Source organism: Numida meleagris, chromosome 5 (genome assembly GCF_002078875.1).
Source record: "Numida meleagris isolate 19003 breed g44 Domestic line chromosome 5, NumMel1.0, whole genome shotgun sequence".
Lineage (NCBI taxonomy): Eukaryota > Metazoa > Chordata > Aves > Galliformes > Numididae > Numida > Numida meleagris.
Window position 1 is genome coordinate 13513142 of NC_034413.1, and position 26181 is coordinate 13539322.

The 26181-nt window shown below is 46.2% G+C and overlaps 1 protein-coding gene and 1 long non-coding RNA gene across 2 annotated transcripts in view; both read right to left on the reverse strand.

Annotated features, from left to right (window-relative positions):
* HPSE2 (heparanase 2 (inactive)) overlaps positions 1–26181 on the reverse strand; it is a 69973-nt gene that overhangs the window by 42518 nt on the left and 1274 nt on the right. The window lies entirely within an intron of this gene.
* LOC110399797 lies at positions 1–26181 on the reverse strand. The gene is made up of 3 exons (XR_002439407.1): positions 24114–26181; positions 23907–24014; positions 1–497 (listed from the first exon to the last, which is right to left on the reverse strand). It is a non-coding gene; the product is annotated as an uncharacterized LOC110399797 (long non-coding RNA).

Genomic DNA, 26181 nt, shown 5'->3' on the forward strand with positions numbered 1-26181 from the left:
ATGGGCTCTCTCTAAAGCCCCATGGAGGGCTTGTGTACTCTAAATCAGAGCACGGCACTCGGGGCAGTTATGGTGGTACCGCGTTCACACAGCCCCCTGGGATGAGGATGTTCCCAGCACACGCTGAGGCAGTACAGAGCTGTGTGCAGCTGAGCCCCAAGAGAGGGGGGAAAGAATTATGGAGTGCTGAGCTAATTAAGTTCACAGCCTTAATTATTGGAGCACTACAGCTGATAATGCAAAACCAGCCTTGTAAACAGGCTGCTATTTTCAGCCGCTCACGCCAACAACTTTCTTCCGAAAGCATCTGCTGCAGCACTCAGACCGTCCCATCCCAAGGGCACATTCTGGAGAGCGTAAAAAGGCACTCCAGGGTGCTGCAGCCTCAGGTAATTAAAGCAAAAGGGATCTTGACAATTCCCGTTTTCAAACAAATAATGAAAACACGATGGAACATTTCATGCTCATCTGCGGGGTTGGATCACACATAGCTTGAACTGCAAAAAGAAGAACACAGGAATCCAGTTTTATGTACAACTTCCAAACCTGTAACCTTTAGCTTCGCTTTGGAGCACCCCTCTGAGGTCGGGGAGCCGGAGGTAGGGTCGCACGCAGCCCCGCGGCCGCCCCAGAGAGCACAGATGGAGCCGCAGCTCACACCTTGCCCAGCCCCCGCCTTCCCACCACACTGAGGCTCAAAGGCCCCAAGAAGCATCGCATCACCTTGTCTGACCCCTCATACATCACACGCTATAGGATTTCACCCACTTATCCACACGCTGAGCCAAATAACTCAAATTTGGCCGAAGCATCTTTTCTATAAAGCATCCAGACTGAATATAAAGTAAAGCATTACAAGATGAAGAAGATAAGCCATTTTTTTCTTTTAATTTTTTTTATCCTTCTCTCCCTCCCACCTGAGGTAGTTTATGCAGACAGCTAAATATTTGTGTCCTGTTCCTAGCTGGAATTTTTTGGTTTTGGCTTCTAGCCCCTGGGTCCTGTTCTGCCTCTAGCCATTAGATTGAGAGACTCTGCAGGAGGTTATATATTTGTGTTTCTTTTTTTCCTGAGAAAACACAAATTAAGTAAATTTTTGGTCCTCTTTCTGATACACTAAGCTGCCCAATGTGCAATGGCTGCTGCACCCCATGGAGCACCCTCTGCCCCTTCTGCCTGTGCTCAGGTGAAACAGCAAGTTGCACATTTGGGGCAGATCCATGCCTGAGCTGGGCGGGGGGAGCTCAGGGAGGGAAAATTGAGTGGGGACAACAGATCGGAGACAGCACAGGGCTGTCCTGGAGGACACCGAGATTTCCTCTTACAGCAGCATTCAACGCACCGCTCCTGTTCATTTCAGTGCTTCACACAATGAGGTACAGAAAACGCTTCTTGGAAGAACTCTGTGCTGATGAAGGCCAGAAGAGGTTGTCACATCACTGGGGTTACCTTCTCATATAGCCAAAGCCAGCTGCCCACCAGGCACCTCCACCAGGCTCAAAAACTTGAGTTTTACTCAGTAGCAATGAGCAGGAGAAGCCTACATTTTTAGTTGTTATTTTTCAAATGGGAAACAAATACACCAGATGCCCTACCCACTTACTGCACTGCTGCCCACTCAGTTTAGGATTGGATGTTTCCTGGGACAGGGTTTAAGCAATTATACATGTGTGTCTAGGGCACTCTGACGTGGTGCTGCTCCAACAAGCAGGCTATCGCCAGTTGTCAACACATAAACAAAGACCTCAAGTATGAGTTGGGGTTCATGGGCATTGAAATAACAACGTGTTCCACAATTCCCACGGCAGATGGTGATTTATAATTCACCCAATTACCCTCATTTCATGGTGTAGAGCAGAATTGTTAACAGGGGAATGAGAGCTGATAGGAGACAAAACCATCGGATCTCCAGAGTTGTCACATGTCATATAGCAACAAGACAGACAGAATGGCTTAGGTTGGAGGGAACATTAACTAACATCCAGTTCCAAACCCCTGCCACGGGCAAGGCTGCCAACCACTTGATCAGACTGCCCAGGATCCCATATTAGGAGCTGTGTGAGACAGGCCGTGAGCATGCTGCTCTGTCCCCTCCCTGCGCAGACTATGCCCCAGAGTGTTATTGCGTTATCGTTTCTGTGTGCTTTTTGTTTCACAGCACTTTCCAACATAACGCTGGCCAACCCGCCCCTTAATTGCGAGGACTTAGTCATTAAGCAAGTAACAGGAATTGGCAGGTTATGAGAAACATCTTTCCTGGAAAAGGTTTGCCTCAGCTGCTTAATAAGAACCATGATAGAGGGAGAGTGCCTGGGACCCAGGGGCCACCAGGAGCACGCTGCTGTCACAAAGTTTTACGGGCTCTGGTGGACCTTCTAAAGGAGCCACTCAAGAAACAGGTGTGAAATCAGAGTAATGGAGCTGTGCACCGCCCTCTTTTCAAAACAGAGGTCAAGCACCATGCAATAAAAATTAATAATAGATACCGAGCTGCTTTTGTGCACATCTCATAAAGAGGGTGTAAGAGATGGAGCAGCCATTGGGTCCCTCCTCAGCACTGCAGGGAGGTGCCTGGGACACAGGGCTGTGATGGTAACATCAGGAGCAGCGATTTTAATCTCTATATGGTTTTTAATTCAAGGAAGCAGCAACATCAGTACAGCCAAAGCAGTTAGGGCGTGCTCCTCTACATTGCTTCAGCAAACACTTCCTTCAGACACCAGGAGGCACCAGCACCCTGAGAGGGATGGACTGGTGGGTGATGCTCCTGGCTCACTTCTAACTATCTAATTGCGAGTGCATTTTCCAGCTGAGCAAGCATCACTTCTCACTAAGCGTGCTTTGGAGGCTTGTATCACACATAGCATCCCCTATCCCCTCACCTTCTCACAGGCTTTGTGCTGCACGAACATCTCTACCAGCTCCTCCTTTTTTCCCCCTCTACATTCCTACCTAAGGCTTGCATCCATCACCCATTTAAAATATAACCTTGCTTTTTCTCCCCAGAATACAGCTCTCCTGAATGTGCACATCACTACCCAGCAGGGTTGCAGCAGTGCCCACGTATCCACAGGCCTGAACTTTCCTCTTTCTATCATAGTTATCCACAGATATTTTCACACCTGACTTGCAACAGGGAGGAACACTCCTTGCTATATATGCTTAGAAATAAGATGAGCATATAACATCTCCTGTCTGTAGTTAGTTACACACCAGCGTGCCCAATGCTGAGCAAGCACTGCCCGCCTGATGAGATGCAGTGTGGCAGCTCCATCTGCAGGGTCATGCCATGCATTTGGGTTTGGCTTTATTTACAACTAGCCAAAACAAGGATGCACCACGACACCTGGCATTGCTCTCACCCTCCTCTCTTCCATCACCCACTGAGATAGGACCACCAGTGTGGTACTAACAAGCCCGACATGGAGAAAAGCACACTCACGTCCCTGCTACAAAGCAACGTGAACGACCCAGATGCGTGAGGTCACTCACACGCGAGCTTTTTAAAACAGTGACTATAGCCAGCTCTGTTTTCAGGGACGTGGCTTCCCCCAGGGAATGAGTCCCTACGTGACAAACAGCCCTGCTGTGGGATTCCTGCTCCCAGGGATTCGCAAAGTCTGAAGATTTTTTGGCATTTTTACTTTGCTTCAAGGCTGGATAATTTTATGGCCGTTAATAGCACTTACAGCTAAGTAAGATACGCCTATGAGAAGGTAATCAAATGTCATGCACGAATCCAGAAACCAGCAGAGAGGTCTGAGGGAACAGTGAAATAATTATCTCGGAAAGGATAGAGGAGATGTACTTCTACATTTGCAATTAGCAATATGTACTTATATATTAGGAACTACACAGAGGTAAATTAAGCCAAGTGCCTCGCTCACAGGGAGTGGCTCCAGCCTCACTTTAAGCATCACCACTACGGAGAGGAATGGGAGCAAGGAGGGCTGCTGCCCATGCACCGCGATGGGGTCGGCAGCCCAGCACCTCATCGCTGTGACTGATGTCCATTACACGAGTTTTTTTTTTTTTTTCTGCAGAGGTTTCCTGAAAGGTTAATTAGTGTCAGGCAGCATCAGAGAGCTGCACGGCCGATCTGTCCCGCGGAACAGAACTAATGACGGAAGGTTTGTTTGTGAAGTGACCTCCACGTACTGGTGCTGCACTAAATCATCCTTTCCAGCAGTTTCCAGTGCAGAGAAAGCAGCCGGGATGCACTCCTGCACCCAGCCTGCTGGCACCCAATAGCGCTGCCCCAGAGGGTCCCCTATTGAGGCTGGAATAGAAAGAGGTGCCACAGCCCTTGGCAGAAGAGAATTCTGGGTGTTGGCTCTTTGACCATGGAGGGGAAAGGATGGGTTGTGGCGTTTATGCAAAAAAAAGCAGAGCCCTGCGAACATCCTCACCGCAGGGTAAGGAGGAGCCTTTTTTCTCTCAGACTGCTTAAAAAAAAAAAAGAAAGAAAGAAAAAAGCTGCAGAAAATGCATAGACTGCTGCAAATTAAATGTAAAAGCATAATAAAGCAAGTGAAAGATTTTAAGAAACAACTCACTAAAGCCTTAAAAACTAATAAAAGCCTTTTTCCCCGCACATCAAAAGGAGGAAGCCTGCCAGAGAGGCTGTAGACTGAGGCAAAAAGATAAGGCTGCAAGAGAAAAGCCAAATTAATTCTTGGCATGTGTGTGACGGAGCAGGTTCCCAGCGCACAGAGCGGGCTCCACGGGATGGGCTGAGGGATGGCACAGGGGCAGCGCCGGGCACAGGGCGGTTCTGGGGGCTCACAGCCTGCAAGAAGGGGAGATCTGCAGACGAATGGGAGATGGCTTTGCTCCTAGAAAAGCTGGTGGAGCTGCTCCGCAGCGAGACACCAAAGAACTCCGAGCTATTCCATTTATTCCAGTGACAGATCGTGCGTCAATCACCGCTTAACCACCGGAATATGTTAAAAAGATTTTTTTTTTTTAATTATACGTTACACTTTAATTTATCAAAGCCGGGGCAATTTTTAGACGCAGAGAATGAAGCAAGACAAATGTATGCACTAGAAATAAGCCTCCTTTTATACATACATACACTGAAGGCAGTTAATCATCGGAACAATTTATCTACGCTGCGGAGGATTCTCCATCACATGTTATCTTTTTAAGGCAAAAAATAGAAAGTTTTATTAAAATCTGCTCTGGTTCAACCAGGAGTTGGCAGTTTTAGGAAGGAGTTTCTGAATAAGAATTTTTGTTTGCTGTATTATGCAAGGCAGACAAGATTTCTGTTAGTGCCTTCTGACCGTAGAAGCCAAGAATGGCTGTAATGAGGGAGGTTTCCCGTTGAAGGAGATATTAAAGGAGTTCAGTTGTATTTCTTTGAACTATTCTGAAAATGTTTGCTTTGATATAGATATTCCTATCCACTCGGTGTTTATTTAGATATCAAAAGGTACTGAAACTAATCATAGCAGTTTTCCTGAGCATCTATTTAATATAGCACAATAGACTTACTGAAGCATGTAAAATATCTGAGGTATATTAGGACTTTAAGAGTCTGTAAAACTACGGCTTACCAGCCCGGTGCTATGAATGCATTCGGGGGATTTGATGCGATGTTGCAGGATATTAATTCCCACCCCCATCACTGCAGCAGGGTGAAGGAAAAACTCCGGTCCCTCTCACAGCACAGAGAGGGAACGTCAGAATCCAACATTCAATTCATTCTGAACTTGCAAATCTCTGCACGAAGGTCCTTCTCTGGTTGCATGTCCTTTGCTAATGCAAACAACCGTCTGCGAGAAGGAACACCGAGCTTTGAATCAGAACTAAAATAGGTAGAACAGTCAAGCGTTAAACTAACCAGAGCTCTGGATCAAACTTTTCCACATTAGACTGAACTCCAGCCTATCCGCACCACACACCCTCTTTTAGTTAACACAGACTAAATCAGTTCTGATTCATATTCCAGTGAAGGATCAGCCCTTAATTCCCTCAAACGAAATCCAGACGTAAGGTGCCCCACGCTCTTGCATGGCGAGGATACTTAAACATTTTCCTCCTTGATGTACACACCCAGGACACACAGCACCGTGGTGCAAGCAGATACATAAAGACGGCTTTTGGACAGACACGCCCCTCAATAGCAAGGCACAGCAAGGCTCCAGTCTCGTTCCTGCCTAGCTAAAGGCAATTCATATTGGAGTTGCTCGCCACCAACCTGCCCAAGCCCAAAGGAAAATCCATTTTTTTTCAGCACAACCTCAGTGCTGGAGGAGGAAGATATCTCCCCAGCATAATCCAGGCCAGAAATGCAGAATCTCATGCAGACCCCATGCCAATGGGCACACTCACTCACTGCCTGCCCTTCTCAGTTGTCTTAGTTAAACCTTTCACACATGGTATGAGGTACCAGGGGCGGTGAGCTTGTTGGAAACCCCTCTAAACTCCATCTGAACAGAAAGAACGAAATAACTCAATGGAACCATCGAAAAATACTAGGTTGTGCTCTTCAGGCTTCCTACACAATTTTTCTTTCTACTTTGACAGAAAACTAACTGTAGTTATTCTTGGAATATGTTTTTTCATCCACTTTGTAGCAATTTCATCCAAACCAACCGTCCTTGGTTTGCTTATGAGACAAATACTGCCTCACAGTTGAAATATATCACCGTTACTATTACCTCCCTAGATCAATGGATGTCAACAGAGAAAACAAATTTTCTCTTGACTGGTCTAGGTTAGACTGATGTTTCTTGTCATCTTATCCTCAAAGGGCTTTTAAATTAGCTCATAATTTTCTTTAGCATCTTCCTCATTATCAAAGTCAAAACAATCAGTTCATAATTACCCAGCCCTCCCTTCCTGGGAAACAGATTGTGCTGGCTGTGTTCCTTCTCCTGGGACACAACCCAACCCCTATGTCAAGAACAGCTATGTGCAGACTGGTTTATCCTCATATTCTATAGAGAGTGTTTTCCTAAGCTGTGCCCTGCCCACACACCAATCCCATGCTCCTGGGTGCCCCATCCCTAGAGGCGTTCAAGGCCAGGTTGGATGAGGCCCTGATCTAGTGCCTGATCTAGGGGTTGGCAACCCAGCCCTCTGCAGGGGATTGGAAAGGGATGGGCTTTGAGGTCTCTCCCAACCCAACCACTCTTTGATGGATGATTTCACCACTGCTACCTCAGTTCCAGCACTCATAGCATGCATGGGATCACCAGGCCCTCTGCTCCCCCCTCTTGTTTACATGTGCCTGTCTGAAGTTAGGGGGGAAAAAAAAAAGAAAAAGAGGAAAGAATAAGAGAGAATGAGCGTTTTAATTTCCCAATAAAATCTATGCCACAGTATGAGTCATTGTTTGCTTTTTTACACTAGTTGGGAAAGGCCTTCTGGTTTTAATAACTAATACTGCTGAGTTCAATAAAAAGCACTTAATTTAATTTAATCCAAACCCTGATTAATGCCAGCTTCCCCTGGAATTTTATCTTTGTTTTAATTTGAGTCACTATGTTAAGAGAAAAAGAGACAGAATGGGATAGAAGTCAATTAGTTCCCGTGCTTGTTTCTGGGCAAAACACTGAAAAATGAAAGATTGACAGGTATAGGCTAAGTCTGTTTTTCCCCATTCCTTAGGCTGACTTTCCGCTAAGAACATGATGTTTGCTTAGTCTTAAAAAGGGAAGCTTAACGGCTCACAGCTCAGCTTGGAAAATAAAATATTCCAGGGCCAATTAGGATCAGATTTCTTAGCTGGAACTATATTGCTTTTAATGTGTTAATATTTCAGAGATATGCTACTGTTTAATTGGACACAGAGAGCCCTTAAAGCTCGGGAGCTCCAGCATTAGAACAGGGAGACTTGGTGGTGGATACAGAAGGAAATAATCTGGGATAAAAACTTGATAAGAGGTTGACATCCTTTCCCTCCAGTTGTGCACACATGTGTTTATTCAGATCCATATCTTAGATAAATAACCAACACTAACGAGTTTTTCAGTTGGAATGGGGATATCCAAGAGCTGCTGATGGCTCAGCTCATTGCCTGCTGTCTACATGGGGACAAGCTCTGCCCAGCATCACAGCAACTCGTGACAGCACCCGGGTTGGGATCCAGTTCTCCCACATCCCTCACCAGTGCCTGAACTCCACGTAAACATTCCCTCTCTTTTCACAGCCCTCTATCTTATTTCTGTGCAAGGAGTGAGTCAATGTCCTGCCAAGCCAATAGTTCTTAATTACTTGATCACATACTGTTGTAATGCTCACAGACATCAGCAGAGCATTCACTTTGTGCAAGGTCTATGTTGCTGTTTTACGACCTTAAGTCAGACCTTCCTGCTCCCAGAGGGACTCCCAGCCCTGCCCTGCACCTTCAAAGAAGTGCATCCCCTGTGCTTGTTGGGTAACCCTCCTCTAATAAAAATTAAACAAACAAACGTAATAAAGAGTTTTATTCAGAATAGAGGCCAATTTTCTGCTAATGGCAGCACTAAGGTCCTAAAAGGGTATTGAGTTACAGAGCAGTAAAGCCACAGCAAACAGGCTGCTGTTCTAAAATAGCTACAGGTGCCAAAATTAAGGAGGACCAAATTACCGGTCTGGTTCCAATGCTGGCCTGCAAATGCTCCATGGGACATGAGAAATGAATGGCAAGTGATTGTTTTCATATTAAGAAAAAGTTGGTTGAGCATAAAAATGCATTTCATTGTGCAACTTCTATATTTGCTCCATTCCCAAAACAGCGTTATTCACCTAATGGATTAATGAGAAGATGTGAAGCAGAGGGGGAAGGTCACACAGAACCAGAGCGCTTTCCAGTGATATTTATAGAAGCCCACGCTATTTGGCCATGCTGAGGAAAACCACACTGCACTGAGCACTGCAGGAGGGGCTGAGCACGTGCACTGCTCAGCTCACACAAGAACTCTAACACAAACCACTGCCTCAGTGCAGGTGGCAGCAGCCTGATGCTCCCTGGGGGAACTTTGCCCACCAGGAGCTGGTTGATGTTAGTCTCCAGCCCCTGCAGAAATGCTCCAGACATCTCAAACTTGCTCTACTACTGCCCTGTGAGTACTCCTCCCTCACCTCTGTGCCTCCCATTGAGCAGTGCAGGTTGTGCTCTGCCACATCTTCACCAGGGTATAGCTGTGGAGCATCAGCACATCTGCATAGTCCCCTGCTCCCCAGGTCTCAGGGCTCACCACCAGCTCCCCATTCTGCTGCAAAGAAAGAGCTGTGGCCAAAGCACAAAGCCTCTCTGCATACATTTTTCTTTCCAGGGCTACACGTGTTCTTTACTTTTCACCCAATACTTCTTGGATGTCTCAGTGCTGCAGCACCAGGTCACGCAGCTCAGAGTCACCATGCCATCAGGCATGGGCAAAGCATGACACTGGCACAGGAGTAGAATCATAGAATCATTAAGGTTGAAAAAGACCACTAAGATTACCTAGTCCAGTCATCAACCTATCTCCACCAAACCACATCACATCTCCATGTTTTCGGAACATCCCCAGGGACAGTGGCCTCACCACCCCCCTGGGCAGCCTGTTCCAGAGCTTCACCACTCTTCTGGGGAAGGAAATTTTCCTAATATCCAACCTGAACCTCCCCAGCACAACTTCAGGCCATTCCCTCTCATCCTATTGCTGTTACTTGAGAGAAGAGGCCAACCCCCAATACCAGAAGCTCAAGGGGACCCACAAGGGCCACCAAGTCCAACTCCCAACCTGTGAAAGTCCCTCAGTGGGCATGGCATATTGAAAATTGTGAGGTTACAGTTTAGTATCAAGATTTAAAGTACAAGTACTTGCATGTTTTGAAGTGTCTGATGAAGCCAACATTTTCAGAACACTCTAAATTCATTAGTCATACCAGACTACGCATTGGGGAACGAGTGAACGTTTGCTGAGTGTAGTGGAAACAGGGGTTGGCTCCGTGTCTTGAAGAACAACTCTTGTGCCCAACAAGTTTCCAACATGCTAATGTGCTTTGTGTTATATATCCTCAAGTTCTGTTCTCCATTCACATTATTTGGCTCCCAATGAAGCTTTGGGCTTTGCACAAACGGTAATGCAGACATTGCAGTATTAAAATCATTTTAAATTTTCTGATAATCTTTGCCTGGCAGAAAGTGCACAGAAAATAAAGAGATAATTACAATAAGCTGCTGAAACAGTAAACAGCGGTTATTTCTTAATTCAGTAGCCTCACTATGTGCATGGCTGATCTTATCCATGAGGTCTGCATGTTGGTTTAACCTATTTTGCAAAGCCCAGGAGTAAAGATTAATTTAGCTCTTTCATAAGCATCTCCAGCAGTTGAAAACACTTTCCTTCTACAAAGACATTGTAGGCAATCCAGGAAATTGCAAGAGAGTCATGAAGACAGTGCCACATGTGATGTTTCTGATACCAACACAGATAAGTCAAGTCACAAATTTCATGAAACAGATGCAGTAGGAAGTACTTTTCCTTTCACTAAATTGGAAGCAAATAATCAGAAGTGTGTTATTCCTAATTGCTCTGGAATATTAATGGTGAAATACTCATTTAAGATTAGCCATATACTGGGACAATTTTCTTCAATTTTTTTTTCCTCCTCATTCAAAAAAAATGAGTTCAAGACCAGGGAAGTTCTGACAGACCTTCTTAAATAACAGAAGACAGTGGTTTTGTTCAAATCCAGTAACGTATTCTTCAAGTGAAAGAAAGGAGAAATATGATGTCTGTAACCCATTTTCAACCCCAGTATGAAATCTGTCCTTAGTTGGTGCCACCTCTTTGCAGGGACACATAAGTAGCCACAGTTCCTGGTCAGACCAGCCCTGCACTACAGGAATTCAAAGCTGAATAGGGTGCTACATCTCCAGCATCACAGAATCGTTTGAGTTGCAAAGGACCTTTAAGGACCATCCTTTTCAGCTCCCCTGCAATGAACAGGACCACCTACATCTCCATCAGGTGCTCAGAGTCCCATCCAGCCTGACCTTGAGCATCTCCAGAGGTGGGACATCCACGACATCCTTCATTTCCTTACACCCTAATTAGCCAAGGGATTCCATGGCAGAGAAGGGAGTTGGAGGGTGCACATGAACAGCACATTTTGAAGCATTTGGTACTGGTAAGGGACCTGATGTTTTCCTTCAAAAATTCATAGTGTGGGTAGCCCTCAAACAACCCCCCCTCTGGGCACAGTCACATGACAGGGAGTAACTCTGGAGCCTTTACAAGGGCAAAATCTACAGGGCTGCTGTGCCAAGTGCTGCATCACGCTCAGAAGAGTGATACAATAGATCATCACTTGGCAAAGATATGAAAAGTCCTGCAGGCTACCCAGCAAAACACACTGACAAACTTTGCTCAGACACCACTGGATACATGAATGTGGGACAACATTGAATCTACAGGCAATGCAACCACTTGTCCACACTCAATACACCTGCACTGCATCCTGACACAGCCTGCTCCTCAGTTATTTGAAGCCTTGCCTCAGACAGGTCATTAGACAAGAAGGAAATCTTGGCATATCTACAAGGGTCTGGCTCTCCCATGGGAGCAGAGTGCCCATCCTGCCCACACATAGGCACTGGGCTTCTCGGTGGGCAGTGCTGAGGGGTTAGAGCAGTTCTGCTCAATCCTACCTAGGTCAAAGCTAAAAGCACTGAGTTATGACGTGGAAAGCTGTAAGAGGGTAGGATGATGGATGCACAGCCAACAAGTGCCTGAAATTTAGAAGATTTGCTGTTTCTTCCCTGTAGTATAATCTGGTCATTCAGGTTGAGGATGGGTTGTAGCCAGAAATCCTCTACCAGAACATGCTCTGAAGACATAACCTCAGCTTGGAATACAATCTACAAGTATCTGGTTGCCCATTTCCAGTAGAACATTGGAGAGACATCAACCTTCAGTTTCTGGTCCTCCTTCTCCACTTGCTCACTATGGCAATGATAGCACAAGAACATAACTATTTCTCTCCTCTTCCATCATCTGCTCAGGAGCCCATTGTCCACCAGCTGACACCAACACTGATGCTCACGCTTCCACTCAAAGAGCCTGGCTTCCTCTTCTTCCACACAGAGGCTGTACGATAAGGGCTGATTGCTACATCCCAAGCATTTTTACCATGTTCACTGTTTTTGTTCTTTTTCTCCTGATCCAGCATCCCAGCTCAGAAAACTCACTGATACGTTAAACTCCCCCCAAAATGCCCGCAGTAACCAAGAAATAATTACCCTCAGCAATCAATACATCTTCAGCACAGCACCGAAATGATACATCACACAGAATAAGCGATTACATTGGGAGAGGGCATCTGGATCATGCCCACGTGGGGTTTTGGTTGGAGATAGACTGCAGTGAGCCCTCAGCCATGACCTGCACCACATTTCCTAGTGACAACAGCGTTGCCAAAATGCTCCCAGCTCTGGAAACATTACCGCGGGTCTCTCATGGTACGTTAATCACACAGCACAGACCAACTCGCATAAACACACCACCGTCCTCACCAGCGCCCGGCACATCATAAATACAGCTGCCTGAAGTTGGCCATTGGTCACTTGTCCAAGGGATGGTGCTGTAAATTCAGAGAGCAGGAGAGCCTGCACAGGAACAGCCCAGGAGAGACAGCTGGTTCATTTCTACATCTTACAGGAAAATATTTCCATGAAGTGTAATGTTTGGAAAATGTCTAACAAGCCGGTTCATGCTTTCTACAGATTATGTGGACTTAGCATTTCTGTTGTCTATACTGGGATAGATGAATAGAAAGATAAAAGGAGGCATGAAAACATAAGACACTCAGAATGCAGGAGAATCTACAGAATGTGCGAAAAATGTAGGGAAAGCTAAATAAAAGAATAAAGAGAAATGAGATATTGCCAAGGCAGCGAGGGAAGCAGCAAGGTCCTAGTTCAGAGGTGAGATAATTAAATGACAAGTGAGGCAGCTCTCACCAAGGCAGCCTGGAATTCACCAGGGAGAACGTGTGCACAAGAGCAAATGCCAAAACAAATCTGTTCTGTGGGAGGACAAGGGAACCCCAGAAGTGCAGCTCCGGGAACTGGCAGCCCATCCCCCAGCCACAGTTCGGGGAGCCAAGGGACATCATCCAGCAGAGAAAAGCACAATGTGGAAAAACAACAAATTTGCTCACATCTAGGTGAGAAAGCTGTTCAGCCTCCTCCCCTTCTCCATTCTGTTGCTAAAGACTGAGATCCTGATCCTAAGAAGCCATGACATGGAGTGCCTTCCTACTGATCCTGATTGAGCACACTCACAGTTCAGAAGGGAACATGAAGGACTTGCACATGCTGCTTGGGATCTTCAAATATGCATGTCTGTATAGAGCAGAAAACCTAATCCCTTTTGGGATGTGCTGGGCTTGGACACATATGGACCAGCTTCTCTTTGAGATCTTGCATTTCCTTCAGGTGCACTAGGAGCAATTGTACAGCACACGCACAGTTGGTCCATCCAACACTCCCCAAGAGGGTCCAAGCCCAAGAACGCATAATCAATTCCCAGACAAGCAGCTCAAAGCTGCTATGTATGTGGGCATTCCTTACATTTGCAGATGTTTGGCAGCCAGTCAGGACTCCCACATATGGGGACACATCTGGACTTCCCAGACGTGTGGCAGTCCAGAGTTTCTGTACACGCAACGCGCAGACTTTAAGACCCATAGACACTTGAATCCCTCAAATCTGTTTGGACATAAGACAGATCTGAGGAAACTTGGACAGATGGCCATGTGAGCACCAGACTAGCTCAGGAGATGTGGGTAGTAGAAAGTCAGTGGCATTCCAGAACAGCACAGCAGCTTCTCCTCGTGCTTCCTACCTGGAAAGGACCAGTGCTCAGCACCACTTGGGGACAAACTCTGCTGGGACAAAACTGGGCTGTCTTCACACAGAGGAAGGAGTCACTCCCAGCCCCAAGGGACTTCCAGAAATAACACAAACCTAACAACTCACACCAGCCAGTCAAGAGGACTACAGAACACCTTGAAGAGGAGCCAAAACTCCCATTCCGTTCCCATGGACCCTTCCTCTCCCCTCCCAGACCCAGTTCCTTTCCTGGCGTGACAGTATCCTCAGCACGAGCAAGCTGCTCCTAACAAGCCACAGTCATTTTGTCAGTCATATAATTGTAAATGATCCAACCCATTGATCGATACAAATGTGTAACCTAAGCCTATTTAATGTAGATGTTGGTGGTAACATGAGGGTTCATTTGCACAGCCAAGATTAGATATGTGGCTGCTCCCAGCAACGCATCCCTGCCCTGCTCCACCCCACACCTGTGAAGGCATCACCCTTCTGCATGCTCAGAACTCCTTGTTACCACCTTAAGCCACATTTTACTGATGTTTGAAAAAGGCACTCTCTAACTACAGAAAGAACACCGTTTTTCCCACAAACATTAGAAGAGATGTGCAAGAAGGTATTATATCTTCCTCTTGAGTCAGTGCTGGAGGAGGCTGGCATGCTCAGCAGCACTTGGGCTGCATGTAAATGGGTCAAACAATGATGTGTTTCAAGAAGAAAAAGTCCAAAAATGAATTTAAGAAGGGCAAATCCCTCATGAAAAGACACCCTGTGCAAAAAGCAGCCCTCTCCACTGGGCAGAGCTCAGCTCAAAACGTTCCCAGCCCCATTTGGTCTGTAAGTTTCCTGTCATCTTCTGTCACACATTATTAAACAGATCAGAAACAGGATCTGGGATTACAGAACAGACCAAACTCGGGACATCAGTAGACACCTGTCCTATAAATAGGAATCATTTACCAATTTGGAACAATACTTTGGCAACCTATCAGTCAATAAAAGCAGAAGACCCAACATCAGAATTATCCTAGCACTATTATTCTAGCTGCAGAACAACAGCTGACATCATCATGACTTAACCCCTCACTTCCCAAATTCCCATCTTGCGTATCTGTGCTGAATATCCCCCCAGGATTTACCCTTCCTGTAGCCAGCCCTCTACTATTGCCTAAATCTGTCCCCATTTCTGAACTGGAAAACTGCAGACATCCCATTGCAAAGAGCTTCAGAAACAATTAGCGATTCTGTGCATTGTCTGATTTGTTGACACTTGGGTTTCTAGGAAAAATTAACAAAAACATGCGCAACAGCCTGCATAAGGAACAAGGCAAAGTGCTGCTTCCAAACAGGTGCAGCCGATTATCCGAGGCAACACTCTGCCTGAGAAAAAAAATACATTATTTTCTTCACAAATTTTAAGAGCACTAAAATCTTCCAGATAATGGGAAGTCCCTGAAGCTTTTAGAAAGTGTTTTCTCATACCCCATACCTGGTATGACAGCTGCTTCTTTGCAGCTATGGGGAGTTGTGGTTTTCCATTTGTGAAAATTCAAGTGAAATCTATCATTTTTTGGAAAGAGTCGAAGTCCTGGGCTTCTCAAATATCTTTACAGGTTGAACATTTGGAAAGGATTCAAGACTCCAATCAGAGCTTGAATATGTGGAAATATTTAACTCTCTAAGAAACAGTATATAAAATAAGCTGTTTCTCTGCCTGATGACTATTTCAGGATTGACTAATGGCTTGTCTTGGTGCCAAACACCACAGAGATGGCTCAAGAGGATAATTTCTGAAACTTGAATTTGTGGCGTTCTATCAAATGAAGATTTCTGTGACAAAACCCTAGATCTGGGAATTTATATACAGCAAGATCTTAAATGGACTTTTGGACACCAGGGTTCAGAAGTAGCTCTACCACATTTACTCAATGAAATATCTGCTAAATCTTTTTCTAGGGAATGAACAAGCTTTAAAATAAAGGAAGAAAATAAAGTCTACTGTATCAAACACAGGTCCCTCCTGGGAAGTCCTTGCATTGCAGCTGGTTGGTCTCTGGATCTCGTTTCAGGGAAGGACATGATGGCAAGATGAAGACTATGCACTGTCTTGCTCAGCTCATTTCTGGGGACCACCATGGCTTAGCCAGGACAAACCCATGGTCTGAGCTCCCCCCAGGGTGAAGGGCCCATTTGGCCAAATTACAAGTGAAGGCTAATGAGTTCAGCTGGGTTTCAAGGAGCAATGAATCGCTGCAATCAGCTCTTTAGCTGGCACGCTCACGTTACATGTTGGTTCAGATTATAAGGATGGAAAGCGCCATTAATATAACGTAGTTTTGCTTCCTGCTTGATAGAGGTTAGAGGACCTAACCTAATAATTACCACGCCAAATCCATAACTTCCATCTGAAACAGTTTCAGCAAAAGCCTTGATTTAAGGGTGACTGATTGTTAATTCACCTCATACCTAGGTAGAAGTGTTCCAACATTTATTTTCAGCATTATAAATCTGCACATTATTAGCCCAGGGTTGTCCTGTGGTGGGTTTTAAATCACAGGTTCTCTTTGTGCCTTTCCTTGCTAACATTTCAAGCTATTTGCTGCAAGCTCGTTCTTCCCCTTGTTGGTACTTGCACGCTATGATCAAGTTACTTCTAATTTTCCCTTGGACAAAATAAGGAGATTAATCTTACAAGAATCTTGCCTATAACTCTTTATTTCCAGGATTTAGTCACATTTATTGCTCTTTTCTGAATATTTTCAGACTTGACAGCATCTTTTCTTCTGTAAAATGAACAGGAAAACTGGACATGGTGCCAACACTGCCTCACCTGAGTCGTCTCCAAAATTAAAGCTTCCCACCATCTCTTCCAGGGCTCCCTTTGGGCACAGAGAGCAACAGAGCCTGAACTCCTGGCTATTGCTCTGCTCCTGCCCACCCAGCTGTTGGAAGCAGCTCCTTTTTCCATTATCCACATCTGATCCCCAACTCTTTTATCAGCCACTTCCACCTTACAAATAGAGCCTGTACTCTTCAATCTTTTAAGTCCAAACTCACGTCCAGTATCAAAGCACGTGGACATCTGTAAGGCTCAGGTGCCACTCCCAGACTTGGAGCTTGTTAACCACAGGAGAGCAAGAGGCAGGCAGCAGCTTTCCCACCAGGCTGCTGACACAAAATACAAGATAACTGAAGGCTTTGGCACGGAGAGTGCAAAGACACAGCAGGTGTTAGAGCACTGATGTCTATTTCATACCTTACCATTTTAAAACAGCAGCATAAACACAGAGAGCCCCAAGGCTGTTTGGCTGCTTGGGACAGCATCCCCATGAGGCCCTGTACCACCAAACCTCACAGTGTGCTGCCAAGTAGGCCTGATGCATGCCAGCACCCTACTGTCACAGCAGCACTACCTTTGGAGCACCCGGCACCAGCCTTCCCCAGATGCATGCTCACAGACAACAGCATCCCCAACATCAGTTAAGTGCCACATACACAGAGTCACACCACACATGAAGAATCATGGAACATCCCAAGTTGAAAGTATGATCTTTGAGGTCCCTGCCAACCCAAGCCATTCTATGATTCTGTGAAAGGGACATCTCAGGAATCTTCAAGTCTGACTCCTGGCTCCACACAGGATCACCCAAAACCATAGAATCCTGGAACATTCCGAATAGGTGCACAGAAGGGAGCTGCTCTGCCAGGCAGTAGTGGCAAGGTCGGGCAAGGAGCAGTCCACATCCTGGTACACTCATCTAAAGGCAAAGCCTCCAGAGGTACAATTCCCACTTCTGCTGCTACAGACATACACACCCATGGTTACAGCCTCCTACTGAACTAAGGACTGTCACCGTGCCCAGATTCCTTTTCTACATATTAAACAGTGTATAAAGACTCACCCACTCAGAAAGGCTGTGGGTGTGTGTGCGCCAGAGAATGCCAAGGAACAGTTATACAACATCAAAAGGTTTCTAGAAGGCCCTTCTGCATTTGGTACAACAGTTACTGTGTCAGACATCTAAACAACTTATTGGACTGCGTCCCCTCTGCCTTCTTCCCCTCCTATTAGCCTCCCAACTAATCCCAGAGCTGAATTGGTTTCCTCCACTTAGAGGCTCCACTCTTTTTTTTTTCCCAAGGATTCCCATCTTTCTCTCTCTTTTTGCTTTACAAATATATAAATAGTCACATCGTCATACGAGACAAGTAGAGACTGACTCTTATGGGTAAAAAAACAGATGTTCCCCAATCTTCCTAACAAAGTAATATTTTATATATGGCTCTTCAATGGATTTATAGCCAATGAAGGGATGTTACTACATTAGCTCATGGAGGGGGTGGGTGATAAAAACTGGAAAGGAAGAGCCAGACAAGAAAAAAAGAAGCTATCCAGAGCGCTGCAATTGGAGAAGCATGACAAATGGGCAGCACAGTTTTAGAGGGCTTCGACAGCAAGGCAGATTGCCTGGCTGGGAGTGATTGTCCACAGCTGGAGCATCGCAGAGACCATCTGGTATTTCTTAAACATGCTTTCCCCAGGTGATCCGGCTCTTGGAGTGCCCCAGCAAAGAGAAGAAAAAAGGACTGTGAGTCTCAGCCCCATTTCTAGGGCCACCCTAATTAGTTAATAGAATTATAGTTGAATTGGCTTCAGTTTCTCTTACAAAAAACACTGTTTTCGCCACCTTCTTGATCAAAAAAACCTATTTAAATTCATGGAGTCTCTCATTTCTTCAAGAAAGTCAGTGATTGTGTCTCTTGGCAGAGCAACCCAGTATAAATGTTAACAAAGGAAAAAGAGACCCAAGGTTCTGTCTGAACACCTTGCAGCCTCGCTATTCTCCCACCCCACTCAACTGTGCATTTCTACACACGTCTCCCATCCCTGGCATACCCATCCCCGGTGTGGGACTTGAAGAACCTGTCATTTCCAGGATTTTGATCCTTTCCTCAGCTTGGAAAAGCATTAAAGAATTCAATTATCAGTGCGTGCCACAGGCTGCTGTCCCCACAAAGAGGAACACAGGCAGAATATGCATCCCTCCAGACACCCACGAGGCTGCCCCATCCCAGACCAGCACCGTCAGGAGCCACTAATGAACAGAGGCAAGAGCAAGCAGTAAATAATGAGCAAGCGGACAGATGGAAAAAGGGTTAGCGCAAGCAGCCGGAGAGCAGACCCTGGGATCCAGGCGCGTTCCCACCAGCAGGCAGTGCCCCTGCCGAGCAGCGCAGACAGGAGCCCCACTCCCTTCTCCTGTTTTCCCCATGACCCAGCCCAGCCGCAGAGCACGGGGCTGTCAGATGCATCCTGTACAACACAGAGGAGGCAACCGCCTCACAGCCACGCAGCCCTAATTCCCGGCTGTGAGCATTCCAGCAGCACATAAATACTGGTTCTGCTATTTTTCACGAGGAGAAAATATGCTGGGATGGTGGCTGAACCTGGCGATCCTCCTCCGACTGCAGAGCCATTTGTTGCCATGTCATTGTTTGCTAGGAAATACTTCTTTAAATTACAGAGGACTAGCCACACACAGACTGTTCATATAGACACGTCTCCAAACGTGCATTGAGAAAAACTGGTGAAGCTGGGCAAATGGAATGCAGTCCCAGCCAGGAATACACACAGTACTTCAGCTTCTCCAGGCTGAGAAAAATTATAAAGTAAATGATTGGGTCAGAAATACCGAACAAACAACTATTTAAGTGTTTTAGACTGCCAAAAGAAATGTATTCCAGCACCATGAGCACAGGGAATTCCGGATGGAAACCATGCAGTGGTATAGACAGCAAAAAGAGCAAACAGATTAAGCCACAACCATAAGGCTGAAAATACATGGACCAAATGGGAATTACAAAGAGTAGAAAACTGGTAACATTATAAAGATATGAAGAGGAAAAAAAAAAATCACAGCTTCCAGAGTTAGGAGGCATTAGTTTTGGAATGACCAATGTACATGTACTTTGTTTTAGGGAAAGAGATACGATGATGAACTAATAAGACGATGATGTACTTGAGTTTATTAATAACCAAGAGTTGTGTTAAATAACATCTGCTTTAGATAAGCACTGGTAAGTCACCCATCCCGGATAATTTGCACCTCTGAGTGCAGTAATGGGATCTCTGACCTGTTGACACTAATTTTTAATAAATCTTGGAATGCCAAGTAATTCTAGACGGGTAGGAGAGTGCTAACCCCACACCAGTGCTTAGCAGGTTTGTCTGACCTGGGGAGCTGCAGGCAGGCAGCCTGGCATCGGACCCACACAAAGCAATTAAAAGCTAATATGAGAACCCAGCAATAATTCATCATATTCATGTTTCAGCTAATTACCAGCCAACACGTGTCGTATAGAATCAAGTCCCATCTAACTGGTGTTACAACATGATTTAAGAACTCGCATTAGTAAGAATAATTTGGCATAACTAGATGGAGAAGAGTGGCCAACAGGACAAAAACACTGATAGCCTGCTTCCAATCCCACAACTCAGTATTTTATCATTTAGATAAGCATAAAATCCTGTCAGGCAGATATGACAAGCAGGTTAGTAAATAACAGAGAAAACAGAGCGCGCTTACCCTGCGATCTGATTTGTATGGCTGCATGGCCACAGGCCAACAGTGTGTGCCTTAATGCAGCCAAGTGCAAGATAATACACGTACGGGAGAACAACACAGAGCTCATATCAGCAGGGTGGAGGTCTGTCCAGCAAGGCCAGAAGACAGGAGGAGCTACAAGAAGAGTTCTGCTCCAGGCTATATGATCAGGGAGATTAGATCCCACTAGTAATTAGGGACCTTTAACTGCCCACACACTGGCTGGGGAAGGAAGACATCAGCCACAGCCTTGCACTGAGTTCCTGGAATGCATGGAGGGAAAAACAGAGAGAAGACGGGAAGGGGACAAGAAAGGAGGCTCCTTGGGGTTGGTTCCGATCAAATCGCAAACTAAACGACTTGCATATGAAGAGGTGGGAGCTCCACCAGACTGGTACAGATGAGTGCAGGGAGAGACAAGCGCTCAGAGAAACCACGCACAGCAAGGCTCCCAAGCAGCAACAAGGAGACATTTGATAACGTCATTAGTGGGAAGGGGCAGACCAGAGAGTTCGTCACCTCCTACATGGGGAGAAAAGGTTAATAGACGGGTTTATGCCACTGAATGCCACAAGCCCTCCCGAAGCTGTTAGTGCGTGTCAGCCCTCCCCCTCCCACCACAATCTGTTTTCTGTTAGGTTTATGGGTTTTCTTTATTCTCTACACGGCACCCAGAGCTAGCTGTTCTGGTAATGACATTACATGTTATAACATACATATAATTGTTGATTCTAAGATACACAATTTGTAAAATATTTTCCCTTATGAGACTCATTAAATAGGATGGTGAATTAAATTTAATAAATTCTAAATTTGCCGTAAGAAGCCATATTCCCCACAGTTACAAAAGAAATGGCCAAATCAGATAATGAGAAAGCCAAAGTGTTGCTTAACAGACTAGAAAGTGTCACCTGAGAAAGAGATTCCCCTCCCTGACCTCTCTCACACACACACGCCGTCAGCACACAATGAGTTGTAAAACTGCTAATTAGGGTAAGAGAAGGCGGCCATCCCCGGGGGTTGGCTTGCAGCTGTCTCAGGAAGCAAGGAGGTATAAATCGGGACACAAGAAAGGCATTTCACGAGAGCCAGCAGCTTGCAGAGCTGCACGCACGGCTGAAGCCGAAATGATTCCCTGCATTTGTTGGTTCAGACTTCGTGAAGAAGAATAACCAAGACCACACAGTTAAAAGCAGCAGGGTAGGACTGTGAGTTATTGTAGTGTATGAGCAGAACAAAGATTATTTAAGTTTGATGTCTCTAAATGGGCCCACGGCCCATCGGCAACTATCTCTAAGAATTTCTGGCAGACAAATGAGGTTTCAGAAGACTGGAAAAGGGCAAATATAGTGGCTGTGTTCAGCAGGTTGAAAAATCAAGGAAGTTGCAGGCCAGTTGACATAACTTCAATTCCTGGAAAAAACGCTGAAACAAATCAAACAGTCCATCTGCAAGGGAGGGCTGGAAGCAATAGGCACATCATGTGAAGTCAACTCACTTTCTCTTTGACGTAGCAAAAAGGTCTCATACATGAGATAGGGGCAACAGATGTTATATACCTTTACTTTCACAAGGCTTCAGCTCGAGTTCTGTCGAACATCTTAATTAGCAAATTAGGGACATAGAGTCTAGATGAAATTCCATACGGGGAATGCACAGCTGGTTGGGAAACTGTACACAAAAATGCAGACATGAACAAGCAATACCGTGCCAAAAAAGCCCATGGCTGCACAGGGGTATGCAGACAGGAGTGTCACGCAAAGATACATGAAATAATCCTGCTGCTCTTCTCAGTCAAGAAAGAGCTCAGCTACAGCACTGGTCTCATTTTGAGGAAACACGTTTCAAAGAAGCCCAGACCAAGTGGGAGAGCCCAAGGGAAGACAGCAAAACACAGAGTCACAAAAAAAAAAAAAATGTAGAGTGCTGAAAGGGACCTCAAGAGGCAGCATCAACCACACATGTGTCATTCAACTTGAAAATAACATGGCCATGAGAAAAGAGCAGAAGAAAGCCAGTTGTTCGGTGCTGAGCACAAAAGTCTTAGCGGAAACACAATAACAAACCTCAAACATGCAAAAGATTTCTGCAGAGGAAAGGAGCACTGTAAGCTGCTCCCCCCATCCTGAGGGAGAGGACATGGTGTAATGGGCTTAAACTGAGCCAAGAGATTGTAGAAACCCCGGCCTCACCATGATAGCTGCACCCTAGGGCTGACTGCTGAGCAGGGGATGGACTCCATATCGCAGGAGGTGTGAGAACAAAGATAAAGCCACGTTGTTTAGGTCTGTTAATGATGATGTCCCAGAGAGCAGTGCAATGCTGGTGCCCAGCCCCTGGGCTCCTGCAGCCTGCTGGCTTTACACAAACGTGCCCTGGGACATCATGTATTTCAGCCAAATGCCCTCAGAAAGCCGCGTAGCAAAAACAAACATCCACTTCGCTTCAGAATGAGCTCATATAAACAGCTGATAAAGACACAGAACCACTTAGTTACAAGGGAATGTTTTTACAGTGTGTGTTTGCCAGCACCATCCCTGTGGTTCGGATGCTGACATCTCAAAAGACACCTGCAAACCATCTCAAAAAGGGACTATGCAGCTCTGCTGGTCGTTATCTACAGGCTCAATGCAGATAGCATTTCTATGGCATATTGCAGCTTTCCCGATCCTTCCTCAGGAAAATCCCACAGTGTTTCACAGCATTTAGATTCTCCCTCTCTTCCCCACGGGGGCTAATAACACTGCCACCCTCTTCCCGAGGGCATGACTCCTCCACCAGTACCTCAGTGTGCTGGGCCAGTCAGTGAGAGGAACCCAGGGAAATAGTTTTCCAGTAGCTTTGAATGCTGCTTCTCCTGTGTCAGCACCAATGAAGGTTCTGAGCCCCCAGAGGTGTGCCAGTTGCTCTGACTGTACCAGCTGGTCAGATCAGCAATGCCGCCTCTCCCCAGCCACCCCTCCCCAAGCAGGGCCCAGGTACCTCTGACTTGTCATGGAAAAGGCTAGAAGATGCCCTCTTGAGGTCCTTTTCAGATTTATTTTTTTGTGACGCAGTGGATAACATGAATAATGTAACGGTCTACGATGGAGGGGAGGGCAGACAGCTTGATCCTAAGTCTTTCTCACAAGATGCCCCCCTCCAGCCCTACAGGTCCTCAGTGAAACCTGGTTGTAATTAGGGGTAGAAGTATATACCTGGGAAATACCAGCAAAATGAACTGAGCATTCTGCATGGGCAGCAAAAACGTGTCCAACCCACACCCTGCTAAGGCAGCCCCAAAGCACGCCCCCACCAGCACCAGGGTCTCTACCCTACACACATATTCTCCTTGAGGATCACCATCTCCCAGCACCACAGCGTTCATCAGGATGCACAGAACTGCTGGCCACCAGGGGAGGTCCGCAAGTGCAGGAAAGACACGTATCCCACATGCTCAACCTGAGCCACAAGATTCCCTGCCAAAGAGCAAGTAAAATTCTCACCATTATTGAAGAGAGGAGAAAACCATACTTCTGCAAGTCAGCTTCTTGTTTGCAAAGCTTCATGAAGACACGCTGTCCTCACTTCTGCTCCATGCCATTCCACGCACACTGTATTTTTTTGTTGAGAAAAATGGGTGCATGCATCCTCACCCCCCTCCATCACTACCCCCCTCGGGCAATCTTACTGATTACAGAGAGGGTTTCTACCTGGCTGCTGATATCTCCAAAACTGCTCTGTCCAAGAAAAACCTTCCATGCGGCTCACAGCTTCTCTTATGGCAGGGTTTGGGTTAGCTAATGGCCTTAACAGGCCTAATTGGATGCCAGTGTGAAACACTCGATTGCAACTTGGAAACAGACGGTGAAAGGCACTCTCCTATAGCTCTCACCTCTATTCCCAGTAGCCTCCACTGAGTCTCCCAGGTCTCTCAGTGGGGCTGGGAACACAATTGCACAAGGGCCCTTTCCTCCATCTCTGCTTTTGGGGGTTGCATCCCACAGGGTGATGGGGGGGTTCCCAACACCCACCCTGCGGTTGTTCTCTGTCTTTCTGATGTGGATGTGTTGTGGTAGGACAGCCTGGAGGGCTGTCATCACAGAGCTGCTGGTGCAGCAAGCAATCTGCTTTGCAGCCACAAGCAGAAGGCTGAGCAGAAAGAGGAGACATTTTTCTGCTGTTTAGAAGGAGGGAGGCATTGTTTTGTTTCCTCAAGATGGGAACTCCTGAAGGCAAATGCACTATTTATGGTCCATCCTTGTACCTTGGGAAGCTCAGTTACACTTAACACTTCATGCACATGCAGGAGGGGACAGTTTCTCATGTATGCCTGTTGACCTCCTGAGCAATTCCCCCTTCCATTAGGCTTAATGGAATTTACTTAATAACAGCGCCGAAACCAATTTGTGTGGCCTAGGGCAGGATCCACCATTCTCTCCCATCCCACCAGTGGTTTCCATAGGGCAGGCAGCTCCATGTGTCCTCCCGCTCCATCACAGTTGCCCCACAAGCACAGGAGATGCTGACGTGTGAAACGAGATACCTATCTCCCAGCAGCATGGGGAAGCAGTGAAGATTAATAAGCCTCAAAATGTTATACAGCATTTGAAGAGCACTGTCACAGATCAAAGGCTATCACTCATCTCAGGGAGGCAGGTGTGGTAAGCCTGCAGAGATCACATACAGAAAACAAATGCAAGATGCAAGAGAAAGCTGCAGACAGGAGCAGAGGAGAGCTCATGCTTATCTAGAGGAATTGAAGTGGCCTAAGCCAGAGCGCAACATGTGTTCCTGGAGGAGCAAGAGCCAGAAAGCCTGCCTGCTTTCACTCAGTCTCAGTTGCGTCTTAGCGCAGAAAACACATTGCATTTTAAGACACTCTTACCTGGGAGGTACCTGCTGCTGGGAGCAGCCGAACTCCCAGTGCAGGCACACAGCCTGCCTGGTGGCTGGGAGCACGCTGGGGACTGTGTGCAACTGCTGAGTGCATCCTGGCTTACACTGCAGCAGGTCTGCAGAGCCACACTCAGAGCAGAGCATGCACTGCATGAGACCAAGGGGCTTCTTTTTGGGGATCCCTGGACAATCCATCCCTGCATGCTCAGCCCTTCCATCGGGGACTCCCTCCGGCACTGCACAGAAACGTGCAGAACAAAAAGAAGTCCTCAAGCAAACTCTGCCTGATTGGATCTGGAAGGTAAGGAATGCCCTTCTGCAACAGATGTACAACCCTCTGCCCACCCCAAACACCAGATCCATCACGGGGAAGGGAAATATTTACACAAGTTAGTAGAGTTCCAGTTAAATATTATGCTTAGCTGTCTAGAGCCCATGTTCTCAGACGATGTCTATGAAATAAAAGATTAAACTTCATAACAATTATGAAGTTGCTCTGCACACATTCAGAGGGAGTTAAAGGACATTAAAATAGTTCCTTAGGTAATATGACAATGAAATTGCTCTCTCCTTCCCGGAGAGTTGTTGCTAAACCCTCATGAACCCTCCTGTAAACACACTTGGAAAGGGTAAGAGCGGAGCTGATAACCAGGTAGCACCTCTGCTCCGCGGGTTCTGCAAAAAAATGCGAGCAATGCTCGAGGGCTTTGAAGCAGCGAGGGAAAGAGGATAGGGGAGAGCAGCTTCTCTTCTCAAGGGAAGTTTGTTTAGTGGAAAGTAAGCAAGTTGTCAGGGGAAAAGCTGACAATGTTGATTCCAGCAGTTGTACTGGGAATAAACAGCCAAGTGGATTACGTTACAGGGAATGAGAAATGGCTCTGA